Below are 22968 nucleotides of genomic sequence, written 5' to 3' on the forward strand. Positions count from 1 at the left end.
AATAATGCACTGTCAGTTGGCATTTAAATAAGTATGATTCCCAAATGAGTAATTTGATATCTCTTACTTATTTAGTAAATTCAAGTATAATAAGAGTTTGGGGGCTATGTTTTATAGCCTTATAAATTTATAGGTATACTGAGAATTTATCTCTTTGGCCCCCAGACCTTTTCCTTTTTTCATAGGTGTTCTGTGACTTTCTAATTGATTTAAATATACATATATCTCATCACTACTGACAGTTGCAATCACTAGTCTGCTTTCTGTTTGTATGGAATTAACTATTCTGGATAATTCATATTAATGGAATTATATGTGACATTTTGTGTCTGGCTTCTTTCACTTAGCCTGTTTTCAAAATTTATCTATATCATAACATGCATTTATCAGTATTCCATTCCGTTTTATGGCTGAATAGTATTCCACTGTGTATGCATACACAACATTGTTTCTCCATCCATTGATGAACATCTGGATTATTTATACCTTTTGGTTATTCGGATTGGTGTCGCTATAAACATTCATGTACAATGATTTCTTTGAGTACCTGTTTTTGGTTCTTTGGGATATATAGCCATGGTTCTTTGTAAGGGATCTTGGATGGTAGCCTAGTCATCCAATTGTTTAAATGGTCAGAGATCAGATGATGATTCTATATTCTCTTTGTTCAGGGTGATTTTTTTGTTTTGTTTTTTTTCCTGAAGCAAGAGGCGTGAAACCTTTATAACTAACCCATTTTATTGAACTTTTATAGTTGTTTTTTCTCTTTTATATAAAACTAACTTGAAGTGAAGTATATATAAATCAATCAGAATGGCAGAATATATCTAGCAATGCAAGAGAAGTTGCTTAGTTGAGCTCTGAAACTGTTTTATTTTTATTATATATCTCTTAGATCCAGGATTGGTGAAGTAGTCTTAAGAAATGAAATGAAATTATGTCCTAATAATTTAAAGTAATTTTATAAATGATTTGAAGGAATATATTTTAATATATGTTATAATAAATGTTCCAAGTATTGTTTTATACTACTGACATACATTTGTTTTTAGAAACAAGCACTTATTTTCTGTTAATAGTGCTTCTCAAGCTACCTGTGGTAAAGGACCAGTTTTTATTGTTTTTTAATTTCAAGTCATAGACCAATACTTTTGTAAAATAAAATTAAAAACTAATCACTATTAAAATGACATGAAAACCGAAAACATGAAATACAACCCATACTTTTTTATTACTAGATTCAGTAGTTGTAAAATTGCTATTAATTTTTTATAAGAAAAGATGAAATACTGCCATTTGCGACAACATGGATGGAACTTAAGAATATCATGCTAAGTGAAATAGGTCAGTCAGAAAAAGGTAAAACCATATGATTTCACTCAGATGTGGGATGTAAAACTGAAACTCATAGACACAAACAACAGTATGGTGGTCACCAGAGGAAAGGGGGGTGGGTAAAGTGGGCCAAATATTTGGTGACAGAACATGATTTGGGTGGTAGGCACAATGCAGTATACAGACGATGTATTATAAAAGTGTACACTAGAAACCTATATGATCCTGTTAGCAGCCAAGGTCCCCAACAAATTTAATAAAAAATAAAGCAAGATAGCTTTGCACTAATTCATAGGTGACACTTTACCCTACTGTATAATATTTTAATTTAATTGAAGTTTTCTCTTAATGGATAAAAATAAAAGAGTGTCTCTTAATTTCCAAATACCACGAAAATATGAATTAAGTACTGACTAGTACTTAGTAAAGGTACCACTCATATATTTCTTTTTATTTGGAATGCTTGTGATACTGTGATTAAATGAGTTCTTCTGAATCTAACTAACTGTACAAGTGAAATACAGGGCTATGTGTTTCTCAATTCTGGGTCCATTTCATCTATAAAGTATTATAAACCCAGAATATGAGAAAACTTGTATGTCTCTGCATGTGTGTCTTTGTGTATATATATGTGCTTAAATTACTTCCCTATCTTCCTTCACAAATCTATGTGATTTTGTTGGGAGAAAAAAAAAGTTAAACACAAGTTGAAAAGTTCAGATGAGACACTCAGATAATATGAGGGTATTATCAGCAGGCACACAAAATCCACACCCTAAACTTAAAAGTAAGAAGATAACAATAAGAAATATAAAGGTATAATAAAAAGAAATAGAACTTTCATGTGTAAATTAATGTTGAAAGAGCAGAAAAGATGGTACTATTTAAGGACTGACCTAAGAACCATTATAAAATATTAGTCTATAACTTACTATACATCAATTTAACTTTGTTAATGTCAATTTTTAAAGACTTAAAACCATGGATTTGTATGTTTTATTCCCTTAATACAACACTTAAATTGTATTACTGAATTAATCTATAAATTTGGGATTAATAAGAATGGTCTGACCCTGAAATTCTAATTGTGCTTTATAAATTAAAGATAATTTAACCTACGGAAAAGAATCCAACAAAATGCTTGCTCAAACTAATGGAAAAACTATAAAACTTGATGTATTGATATATCTATACATAGCTATTTGTATGTGTATTTAGTTTCATCCTTTACATATTGCCTTGCACAATTGTTTTTATGATTACCTCATTATTAACAAAATAGAAATTTTCTGCACATAATTTTGCTATAGTATTGTGACTAAAAAAAATCTTAACTATCTCTTTAAGTATATCAAAATAATGAGTAAATGAAGAGAAACTAGGGAAGTAGAAAGGCAGGTGTCTGGAGCTGGTTTGATAATTACATGGTAACAAATTCTGCTTAACAAATAAAATGAGAGCTAAAAGCAAAAATGGTCAGGTATTGAAAGAGGAAAGGCAGGACATCTGCCTTTGACAAAGAAATATGCTGCAACTCTGAAGACCTCCTGGTGACCAAGTTGCATGCCATCAAGACTGCTGAGAAACTAAGCTGCCATATCATATTAGAATACCATCTTACATTTCTATAATTCCCTACCAATTTCAAAATACTTTTGTATAGTATCATTTCCAATTGCTTCTATAACAAATTACCACTTACTGGCTTAAATTAACACAAATTTATTTTCTTACAGTTTTATAGGTCAGAAATCTGAAATAGATACACAGGGCCACAATCCTTCTGGAGGCTCTGGTGGAAAATCTGTTTACTTACCTTTTCTAGCTTCTACAGGCTGCCCACATTCCTTGGCTTATGGCTCTAGATTTCTGTCTTCAAAGCAAGAAATGTTGGCCTGAGACCTTCTCACTGCAATCTCTCTGTTTCTCTCTTCTCCCTCCCTCTTCCATTTATAAGGACCCTCGTGATTACACTGGGTTCACCTGACTAATCCAGGATCCCTCTTCCCATTGCAGGGTCACCTGATTAGCAACCTGAATTCCATCAGCAACCTGATTTCTCCTTTACCATGTAACCTAACATATTCACATATTTCACCACAGGATGTGGACCTCTTTGAGGGGGCAGGAGGACATTATTCTGCATACCACAATATCTCACTAGTCCTCACTACAACTCAGTAAAGTAAGTGGGGGCCCTGGCTGGTGTGGCTCAGTGGATTGAGCGCTGGCCTGTGAACCAAAGAGGCGCTGGTTCAATTCCCAGTCAGGGCACATGCCTGGAGGCCAGGTCCCCAGTTGGCAGTGCGTGAGAGGCAACCACTCATTGATGTTTCTTTCCCTCTTCCTCCCTCCCTTCCCCTCTCTCTAAAAATAAATAAATAAAATCTTTAAAAAAATAAAGAAGAGTGGGAAAAATATTCCAACATTATAGGCTAAGAGAAGTAAATTAATTTGCCCAGGGTCACATGGATCATTAAAGAAGGAATGGATATCTTTTGTTTCTAATTTATTATTTTCTCTTCTTCAATGCTGCTTTACAAAAGTAGGTAAGGATTCTAGATCCACACACACAAAAAAAACAAACAAACAAATAAAAAGAAAACTTGAAATAGATTTCACAACCAGCCAGTGAATGTGCTTCTGATTAATTCCAAGGTATACCTCAGGGGCCACAGCTATAGAGATATTTTCCAAGAAGGGCAATGAGGCAGCTTAACCAGTTCTAGAGCAGGACCCGTGAGCATCTAAATCAACTGTGATCAAAATGGTTGAAAATGAAGTTGGAAGTTTTTGAAAGTTCTGTAAAGTCTTGGCAGTTCTTTAAGTATTTCCAACCTAAATTTACCTCTGACAAAAATTTTAAATAATATTTTCTTGCTAAGTGTTAACTAAGCCTAGTTATCCAGTTTAACCTTTGGTTATAACAGTTTTGTCAGAACTCTGTTCTCATAAAATTTTCCTGTATAGTGATCCCATCCAAAGTTGCTTTGTCTTAGAGGGGATTTTTGAGTAAAATTAACCTTCTTAAAATTTCCCTGTTATATTTTTAATACCCTCTTATACTATTTGCCATAATATTATATTATGTGTTTAGTTTTGTTAGTCTTCACCACCATAGTTTTGTTTTGTTAATTGCTATATTCCCATACATACAGAAGTACACGGTATATGATAGGTACTCAATATTTTTTGAATGAATGATAAATAAGAAAAGGAAGAAGAGTTGACTTTAAGTCTATATCAAATACTAAATTGTGTTTAGAAGAGCATGTACATTTCTTAAGTAGATTGGTCTAGTTTCTCAGCTTTGATCCTGCAGGGTTAAGGAGTATATAGTCCAGTCTGACATATCCCAAAGATCACTTTCTTAGAGGTATTTGGTTATTACCTAAATACCACTGACATCTACTTCAAAATTATGTTCAGAAAGCAAACATTTTTATTAATTTACTCTTTCCACTCTTAACTACTACCATTCCCTGTAAGCCTTCAAATAGTAGATTGCACCAGATAAAACAGATGCTGTGTTCAAATCAAAACACGAGGAAAGTGCTGTGTATTTTGGCAACCTTCCTTTCTTCCTTTGCCTATTTTTAAAAGAGCTTTCCTAGGATATAATTTCCTGTATAGTGTGGCTGATATGGCCTACTTAAAGTTTTTCAGTCTTGCAGTAATTGAAATGTAAACTTACTGAAGAATTAGTATGGTTTTGCAAATTTTTTCAGGCTTATACCATTTTATGACTTGAAAATAGAGTGTTTACTTCCAAGTGGTGTGTAATTGCTGTAGCTTTTCTAGGAAACCAGTGTTTTTATTCTAAGAATGTTGAAGAAAGTGGCAATGAAAAGATTGTCTAACAGCACATAAAAATCAAAATCAGACATTTGGTCCTGAGATTTACTGTGAGCAAGAACAAAGAGCAGGACAAACTCTGGGAGACGATTCTTTTTAAAGTCTATAAATGGCCTTCTAAAAACCCTATTGACTTGAATTTTGAAAGTGACTAATTTTTAACTATTTGGGTGATATGAAAATGAATAAACAGCCATGGCCACATAGCTCAGTTGGTTGGTTGGATTATCCCAATGCACCCAGTGTGGGTTTGACTTTTGGTTGGGGCACATGTAGGAGTTGACCAATGAATTCATGAGTAAGTGGAAGAACAAATCAATATTTATCTCTCTCTCTCTTTCTCAAGTCAATAAATAAAAATATTTTAAATTAATAAATAGAACAACAAATCGATGTTTCTCTCCCTCTTTCTCTCTAAAATCAATAAATAGAAAAATAATCATTCTCTTAAAGGTTTTAATAATGTAGGGAGTGTAAAGATTAAACCAATGATTAAGGTGGGATTTTATTTTTAACTTTGAAAAATAGTTTTGTCAGGCCACACACTTATCTCTTTATTTTTCATTCTGATGTACTTTTAGTTTACTTTTTATTTTTATCGAAGTTGTATTTTTTTATAATTTTAAAAGCAAACCATTTTTCAAGGCTTATTATGAAAAATAACAGTTCCCTGACCTACTCTCATCTCTGGGGGCAACTACTTTCAATTCATTTATCCAAATTCTTGAATGTATATATTTCCATATCTAATTAACATGCTTATACCTCTGCTATTTCTTAATTTTTCAAATGGACGTTATCAGTTGACTTCTTTCTATTGTATTAAAGATGGTTTAGGGTGGGTTGGGTGGGGGAGAGAAATTGGGGGAAAAGGGGACAACTGTAATTGAAAAACCAAAATAAAAAAATTAAAAAAATAAAAATAAAAATAAAAAAAAAAGATGGTTTAGTAGTTATCCACTGTATCACTATGCCATCCACGTGCATCTTTCCCTGCCCCTATAGCTTCCTAATGTCATTACAGTATAATTAGAACTGGATCAGTATTCAATATTTACATTATTTAGGCTAAATTAGAAAGAAGCAATGGAATACGGAGATAAATAACACAGCCTCTAGAACCAGGCTATTGCAGTTATCATCCCAGCCCTACCCATTACTAGGTCTTTATTCAAGTTATCTGACCTTTCCTGTGCCTCCATTTCCTCTTCTGTAAAATGAGGACAGTAGTAGTACTTACCTTCTCAGGTAGTTGTGAAGATTATATGTTATCGCACATAAAGCATTTACATCAGTACCTGACATAAAACAGTACCTGTTACATATTTATAAGATGCATGGAACCATGCATCTAATCTCTACAGTATTCTGCCATTGCCATTCCTCTTTCACACATGGTTTGTTTTTGCTGTTATTATCTTGATGTCTGTTTTGTTTATTGGTTTCTTGTTTTTCTTTTTTCATTTATTTGATATCCTTTGTTCTGATTACAAATGTAGACCCAAACTGCCACAGTTATGTGAATTTCTTCTCAGTGTATTCTCTCTCAGTCATTAGATATTCTGGACTGGCTTTTGTTTTAGATCCTCAGATATCTTCATCTCCTCTCTTTTTCTTATTTTACTTCCTTATTTTGATAAAATACATCCTTCCTGACAGGGCTAGTTGAGAGATAATTTTTTTTTTAATTTATTGTTCTATTATAGTTGTCCCATTTTCCCCCCAGAGAGGTAAATTTTTGAGATGCTAGGTTGGAAATAATTTTCCTTCAGAATTGTGAAGGCATTTCTCCATTGTCTTTCAAGCTTCTAGTGTTGCTCTGCAGAAGTCTGAAGCTATTCTCATTCTTACCTGCTTGTGGAATCTTTTGTATGTCCTGCCATTTAAAATTTTTACTGTGATGTGTGTTGATGTGAGTGGATTGTAATTGATGTTGCTGAACCTTGAGCAGTCCATTTTAATCTGGGAATAATTGTATCCTTCAGCTGTGGGGAATTTGGTTAAAATTTACTTCTTTACTGATTTTCTCCACTCCATTTTCACTGTGTGTTCTGAGATTCCTTTTATTCAGTTATAAAGCCACTTGGACTAATTCTTTAAATTTCTAATCTTTTTTTTCTTCTTTCTCATCTCTTTTACATCTTCCTTGACTTTATCATGGAGTTCTTCAATTTCATCTTCTAATCCTCCAATTAGTCTTTTAATTTCTGCACCTATGTTTTTAATTTCTAAGAGCTCTTTTTATTCTTGAATGTTCCTTTTTCTATAGTATCCTATTCTAATTTTGTTTAAATTATCTTCCCTTTTGTCAGAGGCTATGAATGATAGTTTTTTAGACATGTTCTTTTTTCTAGTCTCTCTTTCCTTTGACTTTTGTTTTCTGTTTATTTGTTTCAGCCTCTACTTTTTAATGTATGACTTTCTCAGATGTTAGGCAATCCTTGGTTCTCTGCGCATGTTTGAGCATTATATTAAAAGGCTGTTTAGAAAGAAGACCTGTACCCATGAAGAAGTTTGCTAAATGTAATCTTCACTAGGGTGATCTGAATAGGCAATTGTATTTGTTTCTAGGGCTTCCATAATGAAGTACCACAAACTGAATGGCTTAAAACAACAGAAATGTATTGTGTCACAGTTCTGTAGGCTAGAAATATGTAATCAGCATAGGTACAGGGCCACACTCCCTCTGCAACCTGTTGAGAAGAATCCGTTCTTGCCTATGTGTAGCTTCCAGTGGTTGCCAGCGGTCCTTGGTGTTCCTGGCCTGTCAACTGCAGCACTTCAGTTTCTGCCTCTGTTGTCACATGCTATTCCTCCCTGTATGTCTGTCTCCAAGTCTTTTCTGTTCTTCTTTTAAGGACTCCAGTCATATTAGGTTAAGGGCCCATCATACCCCAGTATGACCTCATCTTAACTAATTATGTGTTCAGTGACCCTATTTCCAAGTGAGGTCACATTCTGAAGTACTGGGGCTTAGAACTTTCCATTAGTCTGCTTGGACAGCTTTAACAAAATACCATGCACTGAATAGCTTAAACAACCCAAATTTATTTTCTCACAGTTCTATATGCTGGAAGTCTAAGATCAGGGTTGGATTTCAGTGAGGTCTCTTTTTTGCTTATAGATGGACACCTTCTCTCTCTGTCCTTACATGGGCATTTACTGGGCATGTGTGGGGAGAAACATCTCTGGTGTCACTTTCTCTTCTTACAGGGACACCAGTTCTCTGGAATTAGAGCCTCACCCTTATGACCTCACTTAATCTTAATTACCTCCATAAAGGCCCTACTGTATCTCCAAATATAGTCAGTCACCATGGGGGTTAGGGTTTCAACGTATGTATTTGGCGGGAGACACAATTCAGTCTATAACAGACTTCAGCACACCTTTCTGGGGAACATAATTCAATTCATAACAACCATTTCCTTGGAAAATTATCAATGTGTTCATATATACATGAACCATAGTTTAGCAATACTCTAAACTATGTCAGAGATTTGCAAATCCAGAGAACTCTGTTTCACTCTTTCCAGAGAATAAGCCCAGGGTTCTGCTGGGGCACACGGAGACACCCAGGCAGCTCGGGGGGTTGGGGATCACCTGTCCTTAAGCAAACTGACAGCCATTTTTTTCTCTCTTTTGCCCTTTTTGGCCAAGAATTGTGCCACCAATTCTTGAGCCCTTTGGGAGCTTTGCGATGAAGATTGAGTTGGCTTCTATTTTTCCCACTATTAGCTAATATTCAGTTATCTCAGGCCTCCTAAATCAGTTAGTATTCATCCATTTCCTTCTAGCTTCAAAAATGTGATGCTCTCTTCTCTTCTATATTGTTCTGAACTTGGGTCTTTTTAAAAAATCACTTTTACTGTTGTTTTAATGAGATTTGTGGTGGGGATGCAATTAAATGTGTGTATTCAGTCTACTGCCTTTACCCAGATTTCCAAATTGACCTTCTTAGTGGGATACTGTGTTTGAATTATCCTGTAATATCAAGTAACATTTATTTTATCATTATTATTGGTTTTAAAATGTGTTCACATTATGAGAGATAGATGTAATGGTAATACATATCATTTTTCAATCTTTGACAATAATTTTAAAAGTTGATTTTAGCTGACATACAATGAATACATGGGTATCTTGTCTTGAGTTATAGTTGTTTGTAAATCAGGTTTTGATAAATTACAATTTTTACTTGGAACAGTTAAATAAAGTCATTGGAACCGTTCATTATCCTTTAATGAAGTAAATCTACTTACATTTACTTAAAGTAAAATAGCTGATGAGTATTCTTTGTAAACTTAATTTTTGCTGTGTCAGGTTTACTTATTTTATATGTAATTCATATCAGTCTGTAACTTTGCTGCTGAAATCATTGAGAGTGTTATTCTTATCATATGACATGTACTCTACCTTCTGTTTTCTAAACACAATTTCTTCATGAACATCTCAGGATCATTATAATGGATCCACTTCAGAAAACAAGTATTAAATTTGAGTAAGGTTGTGTAATTGGGGAGTTATAAATAAATGAATGCCTAACACAATTTATTCTAAAATTTTAGCATGTGAATTAGAGTACCCCTTTACCTTCATGAAGTAAATTGAAAGCATTCCCACAATTTTCACGTCAAGATTTAACTGACCAACCACAGCTGTCTTGTCCTTTTCTGGCTTCCAATACAAATCCTTTGGAAAACAGACCCAAAGTAAAAATAAAAATAAAAAATTCTCACGGTAACATTTAAACCTACTAGGCTAAGTCAGGTATTTGCTAATATCTAGGAAAAAAACTTTACCAACTGTAGTGCCAATGGAAATAGGTTTTTAAAAACAGGGACAGAAACTTGATGTTTCTATTAAAGGAAATGTTAAGTAATAAATTGGAGGGAGGCCTAGCCACCTCCACCCTAATTCCTAGTGATGAAACAGCGTAAAATCATGAAAGCTACAGCAACCAGAAAATTCAGCTGCCACCACCCTCCCTGCAGGGAGAATTGTGTTCAGAGGCAGCCAGTACTCAGCCTCCCCATTATCTATTCAGAAACCATAAGCTCACCACTTTTAAGAAAAACCCCCAATAAGTCCCAAAAGGGAAAAATAATAACTGCATACAACAAGAGAAAATACAAAAGTGCAGTACTAGATTAACTTAAAATTTAAAATGACAGTAATACATATTACATTTGATATTCTTGAATATAATAGCTTTATAAGCCTTTATTTTGAAAAGGTCAGAGAAGGAAAACCCTGACTCCAAAAAACCTCCGCTGCCTTGCGGCATACCTCTTCCGGGGGAAGGCTAAGGGAGTAAACCCCGACAGAAAATCCGGAGCCGGAGTCCCTAAGGCGGTTTGACGTTGTAGTCAACACCGGCAACTCCTGTGGCGCACCTGAAGCCAAACTGTATTGACTCCGTCTTTCCCTTGGACCCTTCAGCTGCGAAGAGAGGGGGGGTCTGCTGCATGGGCAACAGCAGACCCTCCATATCACCCTGCCCAGGCTCTGTAGCTTCAGCTTCACTGGAGAGGACACTCCAGCGTCATCGCAAGATGTCGATTTAACACGGGAGGAGACAGATACCGTGTCACTCCCGAGTCGGACTGCACAGCCATTCTCGGCGGTGCAGATAGACTCTTAAGAAGCTACACCATCGTCTCTCGAGACGGACGGCTGCCGACGATTTTGAAAAGGAAGGAAAAAAAACATTCAGCTCAAAAAGCAAGAAAAATATCAGAATTAATAGACTTGGTAAAGAAAGCTGGCTGAATAAAGCAATAAAAAAGCAGAAATAAAAATATTAGCGAAATTGAGAGTAGAGGTGTTCCCTTGCACAAGTCTAATAAGATAAATACTTGAAATAGCTAAGATAGGGAGAAGAGTAGGAAATAGGTTTGACAAAATGAGAAACAAGAAAGAGGTTAAGCAAGCAATGCTAAAGTTGACAATAATATTAAACTATCAAAAAATTTTATTTAAAAATAGGATGTTTTCTAATAATGTAAGATATACCAGGCCTTTTTCCTTTTCAGCTAAACATTACATTATTTATGCAGAGAAAGCTCCACTTTTACACAATACCAGCATCTACCTTTGGAATGCTCAGATATATACATCATCTTTCCATTGTGTAATTTCAGAAATAGAGTGCCAGATTGCCATCACACTGTGAAAGAATCTCCTAAAAATATAAAAGCTAGAGCTGTTCCTGAAGATTTTAACTAAGTAAGAAAAATAAATTTTTTCCTCAAAACCTTATGTAATCTTAAAAGCTAATGAGATTTGACTTCAGAATTGTAATAGAATTATAAAAAGGTAAAGTTCTTTTTAAAAGCTATAAAAAATGTAAAATATATTAAATTAAATAAATATATGAAATTTAGTCTACCTGTTGGATCAGAATAAATATAGATCGATTCCTTTAAAAATATTCAAAGTACTGGTAAAATGAAAAAATATATTCAGAAAGTTTTGAAAAGTCACAGAAATAGATTGAGGAGAATGGTTTTATTTTAAAATATTACATTAATTTTCAAAGGTTTCCAACAAACATCATTGAAATGAATATCTAACACTTAAGTTTTATTATGTTAAATCCTTCTTAAGAAGATTGACAAAATAAATTATGGAAGCCAACTGGGGAAGTTTTTGTCATTAACATAGTGTTTGAATATAATACCAGCATAGTAGTCAGCATTCTCACCTTTCTGCACAGGGCAGATTTAGATGTACTGTTAGGGAAGAATCTAAGGGCACTTCCTCCTTCAGAAGGGAAGGAGCATCCACCAAAATGGTCACTTTTCAGACCTGGGCTCTTGGGTTGGGTGGACTACAGGGACGATCCTCATGGAACTTCGGGGTAGAGAGCCTATAGGCTTCCCTTCCCTGAGTGGTTCCTTAAAGCTGGAGTCTGCTCAGTTGATAGCCATGAACAGTGCCTCTGAGAAATGGATTAAAGGCCTGACTTCTTCTATTTTTTGAGCTTTTTGGTTTTTGTTTTGTTCTGTTTTTGTTTCTTTTTTAATGATGATGTGCCTACCTAGTGTTATTTAAATAAGGCTATATTTTAACTTTTTACACTTAACATATTATCGCACAAAACAGAGTTCATCATCTTTTCTCCAAACTCAAGTCTCTTCTTACGTTCCCTTTATGAGTGATACTACCTTTCATAAGTGGTATTGCCAGTACATGCACAGAATAGCCTCCTGCTGCAGTGCTCCTCAGACTTGAAAGAGCGTAGGAATCCCCCTGAGATTTTGTAAAAATGCAGATTCTGAATAATTACCACACTGTGGTTTTTAAATATGCTTATGTATGCACATGGGCACTATATAACATTATTTTATAAACATCTGTATTTAAATGGACTGATTAACAACTTGGAATGTATTATAGAAAAAATAATATTTTTAACACAACCATATGATAGAATTGGGAGGTAAGGATATCAAGTTGGACTTCATCCTAGTTTCCCTGTTTTAGGGCTGCCCATATACAAAATTTTTTCATCAGTAAAGTTTTTCTTTACAATCATCCATCTTTCTTTCTGCGTCTTTTTCTTTGTTCCTCTCCCTGTGTTTACCCAGGGCCTTCACACTGTCCTTCGGTCTGGCCCCAGCCTGCCCTTCCTTACCCCAAGTCTCTTGTGTTCTATCCCTTGCCCCTCTCTGCACTCATCCAAATGTGAACCTCAGTTCTCTATGTGAGGAAATAATTTGATAACACAGGCTCATTTCAATCATGACAGAAATCCATTCGTCCCGGTGTTTTTTCCTACCAATCTGCTTCTCAAGAAGACTATGGCCCTGGCCAGTGTGACTCAGTTGGTTGGAGCATAGCCCCCTAACTGAAGGGTTTCAGGTTCGATTTCCAGTGCGAGCACGTGTGATCCCGGGTCCCAGTGCATGCAGGAGGCAGTCGATCGCTATTTCTCTCTTGCAACGATGTTTCTTTCTCTCTCCCTTCCTCTCTCTAAGAACCAGTGAGGAAATGTCCTTGAGTGAGGATAAAAACAAAGTTTTTTAAAAAACTTTTTTCATGTGGTGTAAAGTCTGGTTCTTACTATCGGAATAATTATTGCATGTTTTAAGTATGCTGTCAAGCCTAATAACATAAAGTTACAACTTGTACATAGAGTGGTATCTTAGCTAAAGAATGAAATTTTTCATTTCATATAATCTTGCCAGTCACCTGGAGAAAGGAGCATACCTTTTAGAGGTTAGGTTAGTTCACTTGTGGAAATAAGAAGACAGAATTGACTATGTGATGACAGATGGGACACAGAGAGACCTCGGTGCCTAAGAAGTAGTGCCAGTCCTTGGAAATGCCTCTAGTAGGAAACATCATGGGCCGAGACTGTGGGAACACTAATGGAAAAAATAAGGTAAGCTGACAATTGAGCACAGAAACTTGGATGACCTCTAGAGTGTCCATTTAGCCCAGTGTACTGCTCTCTATCAGGGTAGGCTCTTTACCATGCTAAAATATGGAGAAATTTCATGTGGTATTATTAAAAGGGAACTGTGCCTCTCACAAATATTTATTATTTCATATAAGTCAGTAGGACTTTAAACAATATAAAAACTGGAGTGCTGGGAATATATTCAAAGAAACCTGAAACACTGATATGAAAGAAAATATGCACCCCTATGTTCATTTCAGTGTTATTTACAATAGCTAAGATGAGGAAGCAGCCCAAGTGCCCATCAGTAGATGAGTGGATTTAAAAAGCTGTGGTATATTTACGTAATGGAATACTATTCAGTCATTAAAAAGAAAAAGAAAGAAATCTTACCCTTTGTAAGAGCGTAGATGGACCTAGATATTATTATGCTAAGTGGAATAAGTCAGCTAGAGAAAGACAAATACCATATAATTTCACTTATATGTAGAATGTAATGAACAAAGTAAACTAACAAAATAGAAACAGACTCATCGATACAGAGAACAGACTGACAGCTGTCAGTGGGGAAGTAGGTTGGGGACTGGATGAAAAGGGAATAAAGCAAAGGAAAAAAAACAAAACTCATAGACACAGACAACAACATGGTGATTACCAGAGGGGAAGCGGGGGAGGAGGTCAAGGAGGGCAAAGAGGAGATAAATAGTGATGGCAGGAGACTTGACTTGGGGTGGTAAACACACAATACAATATACAGGGGATGGATTATAGAAATGTATACCTGAAACTTACATAATTTTATTAACCAATGTCACCCTAATAAAAGTTGTCAATAACAACTTTTTAAAAAGTGAGGTGTGACTCCTCAATCCAGTGTGGATGGTAAGAGTTATTTTGGACCAAGAAGCCATTGCTTCCTAGATTTTGCTCCTGGAAACAGTGCCTATAAGGAGTTCCTGCTTTTTACATCTTTTTTTCAACACATTTTTAAAAATTAATTATCATTTAGTTTTAAAACAGTTCTGCACTTTTTTCTTCCCTGAAGTTCCTCAAACTACCAGGGTCAGGGGATGAGATAGATGGGGCTTCTGTGATTCAAGGGCACTGGGGAAGACCAAGGCAATATTATGAAAGTATTTCTAGTTACAATCTGCCCTGTTTTAACTCCCAGTACATCTATATAATGTGAGGCTTTCTCCTTCAAAATAGCAGGATCTCCTGGGAGGTTTTTGGCAGTGGCAGGTAAACCATGTTGCTGTCAGTTGAGCATCTGAAAATGTAACTCCCAAACATCTGAGTCTTGAGGAGCTGTGGAAAGTTGAAACATTCTTAAATGGGGCAGGGAAGAGGTACCCCAAAGTTGAAGAAGCCCAAATTAATCCCAGCCTAAAATATTTACCCCAAACACATGCCCCATCTTCTAAAATAAAACAAACAAAACTGTTTTCAACCATGGTCACTATTCACTTTGGATTGAACTTCTACTAGCTTATTTTCAAGCATGCTTGTAACTTAGCACAGCTCTGGGAAAAATCCCATAACTGAGCCATCTGGGTTGGATGAAAAAGGGAGTTTTTCTATTTGATTTCATATTTTGTTCCTCTTTTTCTTTTTTGAATGGGGGAAAATCATTATGAAGTAACCAAATTATTGCATAATGTTAATGAAACAGGAAACTTCAACTCTATACTATTTCCAAAGAATGCTATATTAGAAGGTCTCTCTGCTGTCTCTGAAACGTGGTGTAGAGGGAATGTGTAGGGTGAGTTGACTTGAGTAAATAACTAATAATGGTCACAAAATAAAGTTCTCTTTGGGTGGTCTGAAATTCAGCAGTGTTTATTTCTTTTCAGACTCAGCAAAGATTTTTTTTTTTTCCCCAGCGAAGCATATTTTAGCATTTTTTGCTCTGGATTTACTTAAGTGTGGTTATCATTGAAGTCATTATGCATATGTAACTTTTCATTTTTTTCTTAAAGACCAACATTAATTGATTTATGATTAAAGAACCTGAAATTTACATATGTTGAAATGTTGTTTACTCTCTGATAACTTTGAAAACAACTATGACAAAATAGGCTATTTTATATTATACATTGCTGTTTGCAGTTCAGTTACTTGTGTGAATCTTGCATCAGTTCAGACCTTAAAATTAAGAAACTGTTAAGTAAAAGTCTGTGCTTGTTTTACCAGTCTCAGGGTACTCGGTCCTGAGATGATAGACAAGACCATTTCGGTCCCTGCCTGTCAGTTGTTACAGTCAAATGGCGGAGACAGATGTTACAGAAACCGTTCCACAGACGTGCTACAACGAGAAGTACAGTGCACGGAGAACTGTGTGACCTTTGGAAAAGACAGCGGTAGTTAGGGAAGGCTTTCCTTTGGAAGAGATAGTTTATTCAAACAAAGCAAAAGCATAATGTATAATAAAATAGTAGTTCTCTACTGGATCGGACATTGTGCTCATAAGCACCTGTTCCTATCCTTTTTTGTCTTTTATTAATCCTACCCATGAAAGCATCTTGAGATTACAGCTGCCTTGACCTCAGAGTTTATGATGGTATCATGTCAAAAGACTTTGTTTATAATAAGCCCTAAATGATGTTTATCAAATTAATATATCATAATTTTTTATCATACAAGTATAATTTAGTACAATTGTCATTTAACATGTATGTTTGTTGATACTGCTAGTATAATATCACACTAATCATCACATAGAAGAATAAATTCTATAAAGATATAATTTAAGAAAAATACTTTTTAATTAATATGCCACTACTGCTGTTAATCATGACTTATAAATCTATAGCAATGTGCCTCCCATCAGAATGTAATATCCTATATATATTTGGGGCCTGTGCATTGCTTTCAATTTCTGTGCTGGAAATCCTGAAGATTGTTTTACAGTAGTAGTTTACTTTTGTTTGCTTATTTGTTTTTCTGGGGCTCTAAATCAGTTTCATAAAAATTTTCTAAGAATATGAATTATAAGAACTTGTTTCGTTGAAACATATTAAAAGATCATGAAATGAGGCCAACTTTTCTCTTGACATCTGGGTAGATAAATGCATACCTATTAAATGGAGCATGGTCTTATGATAGTAAATTTAGCCTGTGGGTATATTCATTTTACAGTATTCTCTCAGGCTTAAAATATCCTCTAATTCCTTTGAGAGAGTAAAGCTAAGAACACCATCACATGACTGTCTGGGTTTCTGAAATGCTAAGGCTTTACGAAAGCCTTACGGATTTTGAGTAATAATAAAACAAGTACTGGCTTGTTAAGTAAGATAAGCTCATCTATGAACTATATAAACTAGAATGTAATTTTAGATAGTATGGTTTTATATTAGAGATGAGTCCATAATTGTCAAAAAAGTCTTGCCTAATTATAAGAGTGTACTTTCTTAAAAAATAAGTTAATTTTGATATTTGAATGATTTTAAGACTCCATCTGAGGAATCTTTTATTTATATTAAATTAAAGCATTCATCACATTTCTCCAGTCATGAAAAATAGAGTGGATAAAGTATTCCAAGATGTGACAGCCATTGCATTGTAATCACTTTCAGAAGTTTATTACCAAATAATTAGGAAAAATGGAAATTACAGTCTTGCTTGTAAGTTATCCAGTTTATTAATTCTTCTAATAAATATTTTTTAGTACCTGTTTTGTGCCAGGTACCGTACTAGGCATTAGGTATACTCTTGGGAAAGAAAACAAGAAAACAAAATAGACCATCAGACAACTTTTTCATGTAGTCTTCATACCGACTTTTATGCACTTCAGTCTTTTTTTTTTTTTTTTTTTTTTTTTGAGAGAGAGAGAGAGAGAGAGATGGGAAGGGAGGGAGAGAGAAAGGGAGAAGAAACATCAATGTGACAGAAAAATATGAATCGATTGCCTCTCATACACACCCTGACTGGGGACCCCACCTGCAACCCAGGGCTGTCCCTGACGGAATCGAACCAGGGCCCTTTTGCTTTGCAGGAGAGTGTCCAATCAACTGATCCATAGTGGCCAGGGCTTCACATCAGTCTTGATATCTCCATCTCCTATTCAGAATATTTACTTTAAACTTAACTCATATTCCTAACAAGTTTATAATTTATCTGATGTTTTTGCCTATCGAAAGTAGAAGGGAATTGCTACAGAAGTCATACCTACCGACAACGCAGTTGATAACTAACACATTCACACAGACAGAAGTCACATTTGCCAAGGGGTTGCACTAAAATTCAAAATAGTATTTCTCTGGCTTTCCCCGAGTCTGCGACATGAGAACATCAGTCCTCCTTTCCTTCAGTTTCTTTCCAAATCCTTCTGAGAGTCCCCTGGGAGTATCTCAACTAGAATTTCTTAAAATGGTAGTCCTCTTCTGCATTTCCAGATCATTGTGGTCATATCGGCCATCACCACCGCTGTGGGCACTGGCTGTGCCACAGATGGCAGCCACGGCACTGTGACTGACGCCTGCTCACTCTGGAATCATTGCTCCCGTGGCCTTGCTCTCTCCGTCTCCACAGAGATTAGAGTAGCCCTTCATATGAGGGTAGGCTGAGCTGTTGTGATTGCAACATACCACAAAAATGCAGTGGCGAGAGGAATATAGAAATGTATCTTTCTCTCACGTCACAGTCCAACTTAGTTGTTCATTTCAGCAAGGAATTCTGCTCAGGCAACCACTTAAGAACTGGAGCACTGCCCATCTTCAACACATAGCTCCCAAGGATGTTCTGTTCCATCTGTCCTCTCAGCCAGCAGGAAGGAGGGAACTATCCTCTGCGGGAGATGCACCCATTTCTGAAAAGCCTTAGCTCATATTCTGTTCTGTTGGTGACGACTGGACATGTGACTGAGAAGCATTGGCCCTGTCTATGCCACTTCCCAGCTTTCAGTTTAAATGTTATCATTATGTCCCTTTACGGGCAGTGCACTGTCTCCTCTGTTTCTCTCCCATTTCGCTGTCCTAGCCCTTTCGTGGTAGCCCCCGTCTCTAACTTCAGAGTGGATCCTCGGTCACATAATCTATTCCACCTCTCCCCTAGGCAATTCTCTTTCCCATTTGTATAAACATCTTTTCTAAACCTTTACTGCTCCTCTTAAATCTGCTCATCCCCAGCCTTAAAAGAGGACCTGCCCTTCTACTGCAGAGTAAAGGTAGAGGTCATCAAATATGACCCTTCAACCCTCTTCCCAGCATGACCGTGCTTGTCCTTCCTTCTGTCCCAGAGGAAGATGCATCCCTGCTTCTTTGCTGAGCCCAGTCTTCTTCCTAACCTTATTCTTGTCTGTTTCATCTGGGATCTGGTTCCATTAAGTATTTCGGCTTTCTAATAATTTCAGTCTCAGTATCTCCCTGATAAAATGTGCCATGCTTTTGTTTTGCTTCGTGCTACTTTTTATTCTCTCCCTTCTTTTTTCTCTTTAAATCAGATCTCTTAAAATACTAGTCTATATTTATCCATCATGTCTTCACCTCCTGTCTGCTGTCTAATCTTCTGCGCTCCCAACAAGAGAGAGTACACTAAGCTATGTGCAGGCCCATATCCAGTCAACAATTCACCATCATGTATTTACTGAGCACCTTCTGTGCACAGGGGATTCAGCAGTGCACAAAATAAAGCTTTTGCCTCTTGGGGCTTACATTCTCATAGGGAAAGGCAGGGAGGGGGAAGAAATACTTGTTAGATGTGTCTATGATATGTGATATGTGCTAAAGAGAAACATAAGCCAGGGTAAGGGAATTAAGAGGATATTGATATTTTAAACAGAGTGGTTAGGAAAGGCATCTCTCATAATTATTTGAGCAGAGACCTGAAACAAGTGAGAAAGCCCTTCACATGGGGAAGAGCATTTCGGGCAAGGAAACAATGTGTCCTAAGGCCCTGAGGCAGGAGCATATCCACACACAAAGGACAGTAAAAGGTCAGATGTGACTGGAGCAAACAGGGGGAGGAGGAAGAGTGCCAGATGAGACCAGAGAGGCAGTCCCATGAAAGGTCAGATGTGACTGGAGCAGAACAGGGGGAGGAGGAAGAGACCAGAGAAGCAGCCCGTTCCAGAGTCGTAGGGCCTCCTAGGCTGTGGTTGGAGTTCTGATGGGGGCCATCATCAAAGGGATGTGAGCACAGGCATGACATGATTTGGCTTGTGTTTGAAGGACATAACTCTGACTGCTCTGTGCAAAATAGACCCAGCGAAGCAGAGTGGTCAGCTTTGGGGATAATCCAGACAGGAGATTATGGTCCTCTGGGCTGGGGAGGTATCTGTCAAAGTGATGAAAAGTGACTCCATTCTGGGTATGTCTCAAAGAGCTGACAGGCTGAGTAGTGCCAGAACCTTCTATCCCTCCAGTGGAACTTCCCCCCAACATTCCACATTTCTTCTCCTTTATGGCCCAGAAGGCTGATCCATACCAACTACATCATTTTTGGCTTCCCTTTGGGTTTGACGCGTGCCAGGCTCCTGCAGAAGACTCGAAGGCAGGAGGAACTCCAGGTCAGAGTATTCTCCCAGCTTCCTGCCCCCGCTGGTTGATGTGCAGCCTGAGGCAGCAGCCCTTCCCTACAGTCACCCTGTCTGGATTCCAGGAAACCTTTCCCACTCATCCCTCCTTTGCGCCTGGGGGTAATGCAGTTCCTGCCTTCGCTAGCTTGAAGATGTGCCACTATTCTTTACTGATTTTCCTCAGCCTTGTCCACAACTTTATAAATGGCCCTTTAGTAAGCTTTCCTTAAATTTGTATGATCTTAACTCATCCTGGAGCTAGAGCATCTAATAAACTTTTTTTTTTTAATCACAGTCATCTATTTGTTTTTCTCCCCAGTAAACTGTTAAATCCTTGAGGCCAGATGCTCTCATATTCATGTTTCTGTTCCCCTGAAATGAAGTAGGTAGGGTTTGCTACAGTTTTTTCAATGAGTGTTATGATGTAATGATGCCACTTGAGTCCTTAAGAATTGACTACATTATGTCTGATATGAAAGATTAACAGTAAGGTGTGTGTGTGGGTGTGTCCATCCAACTCAGTGTTTATAAGCTTCACCTTGTTGGATAATTCAATTCCTAGGTATCAAAGAGACTTTTAAGAAAAAGTTGGATACAGCTTTCTTATTATTCATTGTTGTAAACAATTTCTTGATTTTACCAATTGTTTTTTGAACTGGAAAGAAATACTATTTGTTCACAGTTTTTCAAGAACATAAATCTTTACCAATAAAGATGATACCAGTAACCCTTTTCCCAGTAACTTAAAAGGTAGGTTGTGACTTATTAAAGTTACCTGTTAAGTGACTGACTTTTATTTATATGATATTTTAGAAGCACTTATTCCGTTATATTTGGTTGCATACATTTACGTGATTATCAATGTGACTTTTCCTACCAATTTTTTTTAGTAACTGTATTTTGTTATCGATATTTTCTGCTGGTCTAAAGAATATTTTACCATCACATATTTTTAATTGTACTTATAATTTGGTGACTTGCCCTCTTCTTTCTTTCTTTCTTTCTTCCTTTTTTAACCTTCTTTCTGTTTTTCCTTTGGGCAAAAGCTTACAGTGAGCTGAGCAGCCTTGAAGTATAGTTTTAATAAAAGCTTTGCTGAGTAATCATTTGGTGTAAAATCCCAACCAAATTCATTAATGGAGAAAAGGAAGTAATATCTTTTCAACATTAACTTTCTTTGTGGTTGCTCCCATGAATAACAACACGTACATGTGCACACACATCGAATTCATTTAACTATTACCTGGATTCTAATAATTTGAGCTCCATATTTCTAATAAGGAGAACAAAAATTCCGTAAGGTTAAGAGAGCATATTGTCAAAGAATGTATTTATTAAAGATAATTTAAAACCATGGAGTCTTGCTTATATAAAATTTTAGCCTATTTTCCGGAAAAATGTCCAGGAGTACCCTATTAACTGGACAGTTTGTTTGTGTTTACTAAAAATCAGGCATACCCTTCCTTTTCTTCTTCCTTCTCCTTTAGTTTTTTACCTTATTAACTATTCTCACAAACTAAGTAAATATATGTTTTGCTTTTTAAGAGATAAACATACAGTATTTTTAAGCAGTTATTTATTTTGTGGGTTTCAAAATTAATTTGATAATTTTATTTGAAAACTGAATAAGCATTTGACTATACTGAAGCAAGGGTGTTTTGAGCTGTGTGGGATGTGTAGCAGCTCTGCTCCATTTGGAAACGAGACTTTCAGGGCCTATCACCAGGAAATACCTGTACAGTCCCTTTCACCTTTACTCAGGTCTATTAACAGGCAAATTATGACTCTCCTGGGAGTATTATTTATTGTTATTTTCCATTTGAAAGATCATAATCATAATGATGGTTATGAAATTGTGAAATAATGAATATGGGAAATAATAAAACAAGCATTGACTTAAATAATTTTACTTTTCTCTAAGTGTCCTAAACTTTCTTTGAGAGTCAATTTAAGCCTCCACTTTCCCAGGAAAGAAGGTGATCTACTGTTCTCTGAGATCTTCGTGCTGAGTACAAGAGAGGGAGAGAGAACTGAACAAAATTGGTTCAGAGGCCATCGTCTTTTGGCTGTGTCCTCGCATGGTGGAAGGGAGAGAGAGCTCTCTGGGGGTTCTTTTAGAAGGACACTAATTCTTGAGAGCACTGCCTTTTAGGACCAAAGCACTTCCCAATAGCCCCACCTCCTGATACACATTTGGGATTAGCATTTTAATATGTGAATTTAGGGAGGACACAAACATTCAGTCTATTGCAACTACCATTGTGGTAATGGAGTAGAAGAAAAGGATGTATGAGAAGGGACAGGCTTATATGGAGGGGTAGAAGAAGAAGATAACTAACCTGAGACTTCCAAAGTGAATAACTAACATTATGGATATAAGAAATCCAGGATTGTTCTTTAGTTTCTGAAAAGTTTATATATATGGAGAAAACAGAAATGCAAAATTTTAAAAAATAATACAGATTAAATGCAGTCATATCATATTATTATTATACTATATTATTTATGATAATTAAATAGCTAATAGCCTTCTGAACGAAGGATATAGATAAGTATAAGATCTTTTAAAGAACTTTACTTTAGTTAAGAGAACTATATCCTATTTTTCCAATTCTTTCTTTCAGATCCTTGTATTACATTGTATCAGGCCCAGAGATTTGTTATTCTTTGATTGTTGTATTCCAGGACTGTTGACGTTGTGGTATGAGGAACTCTAAATAGGAAATCTGTTGAAAATGAAACCATCACCTTCTGCACTTGATCCAACATACTATATATTTTGAAATATATGCGTATATATGAGATATGCATAATTATTCAGTTACAACTAATTTTACTCTGTTATTTCATAAGTATTTTT

The 22968-nt window shown here is 36.1% G+C and overlaps 1 protein-coding gene across 2 annotated transcripts in view; it reads left to right on the forward strand.

The window, feature by feature from the left end:
- Positions 1-22968, forward strand: part of REEP3 (receptor accessory protein 3) — an 84728-nt gene that overhangs the window by 34546 nt on the left and 27214 nt on the right. The gene's annotated exons all lie outside the window — the stretch shown is intronic.

This window comes from Furipterus horrens, unplaced genomic scaffold (genome assembly GCF_987537825.1).
Source record: "Furipterus horrens unplaced genomic scaffold, mFurHor1.1.pri manual_scaffold_5, whole genome shotgun sequence".
Taxonomy (NCBI): domain Eukaryota; kingdom Metazoa; phylum Chordata; class Mammalia; order Chiroptera; family Furipteridae; genus Furipterus; species Furipterus horrens.